This window comes from Aplysia californica, unplaced genomic scaffold, assembly GCF_000002075.1.
Source record: "Aplysia californica isolate F4 #8 unplaced genomic scaffold, AplCal3.0 scaffold00151, whole genome shotgun sequence".
NCBI classification, from domain to species: Eukaryota; Metazoa; Mollusca; class Gastropoda; order Aplysiida; family Aplysiidae; genus Aplysia; species Aplysia californica.
Genome location: NW_004797421.1, coordinates 1,297,976 through 1,299,421, shown reverse-complemented (window position 1 = coordinate 1,299,421; position 1,446 = coordinate 1,297,976). Strand labels below are relative to the sequence as shown.

Here is a 1,446-nt window from a genome sequence, read left to right as displayed (position 1 = left end):
GTAATAATAATAATAATAATAAATTTCTCCTTTATCACGCATGAACACTAAGAAAATGCTCAATACACCTTACATTAATACAAAGAACATGAGCAACATACAGTTCCAATTACGATCCTTTTTCCCTGTCTCTCTTTCTCTCAATCTCTCTCTCTCTCTCTCTCTCTCTCTCTCTTCCTCTCCCACAAAAAAATTGCACGCACACAGACACAGAAATTAAGCCCACTGGCTCACTTTATTCTAACAACTTCAACGATGTACAAAACCATGAACAGAAGTGGGAGAATTTTGTCCGAACAGTCTAAGTCTTATGACTTTGCATTAGGAAGGTCCACTCAATTTTCTAGTGTTGTTTTCTCTTTGTTTGAGGACTTTTCTCTTTGTTTCCAATTGGACTGAGCCTTTCCTGTTGTGTTTAGGTGGTGGTGGTTGGGGTGGGGTGGGGAGAATGCATTTAATCATGTTTACTCTCTTTTGTAAATTTTTCTTCTTTTCTTTAACGAGCAGGACTGGTGTTAGTGGTGTAGCGGTTAGGCACTTCGCTGACTGTCGCAGGTCTTTCTGCTGGGATGTACACTTCTCAGCCCGGGTTGGAGGCCTGCCTACTAGTCGACATGACCTAAATTGGATTGATTCTAGCTTAAAAACACCTACATTTAAACAAAATTTTTAATTGTAAATATATATTTTTTAACATGAAGGTCACCAGGGTGGGGGAGAGAGAGAAAAGACATACTGAAGACAAGACATTTTATGACAAATCCCTACATCCAGTCAGACTAATTAGTTGTGAGTAACCACCAGCGACACATACCTGAGGCAGAGCCCCGTAGTTCCAGATGTAGCCTTTGTGTGGGAAGATGTTCTTCACATATCTCAGCTTGCCCTTCTTGATGTCCTGTTTGATCGGGTTCAGAGACTCCTCTTTGCAGATCTGGAGATGAAAGAGAGAAATAACTACAAAGTTCTGTTGTGTAAGCTGGGTTTTTTATTTTAAAGAAAATTATCAAGTTTTCGTTTAAATTTATCAAATCTTTCATCCATTTTATTTTAAAGCGCCTACACCCAGCAGGGAGTGTGCGCTATAGAAGTGATCTTTATTATTATTATTATTATTATTATTATTATCACTATATTTTTTTAAGCAATGGTGAGACAGCCTGAGGAAAGACAAGAAAATCAGCATCAAAACGGTCACTTAGTGCTGAGGAAAAGTGAGATCGGAACAAAGAAACAACTTAGGGAAAGTAAAGAAGTAGTACCAGTCAACGGCACCCTCCAACCACCCTCTATGGAAGGATGGAAGGAAAGAGAAGGGTCACTTGAGTTTCATGTCTACGATAACATCATAACAGGTACTCATGATTTCTCAAAAGCACTCTCCATATATTATAAAGTCACGTGATACCATGATAAAGGCTGAATAAGCAACTCCCATTCCCCTCC

At 39.0% G+C, this 1,446-nt stretch overlaps 1 protein-coding gene across 1 annotated transcript in view; it reads right to left on the bottom strand.

Moving 5' to 3' along the window:
* The window catches only part of LOC101854862 (inorganic pyrophosphatase), a 32,934-nt gene that overhangs the window by 9,812 nt on the left and 21,676 nt on the right, over nucleotides 1-1,446 (bottom strand). The window lies entirely within an intron of this gene.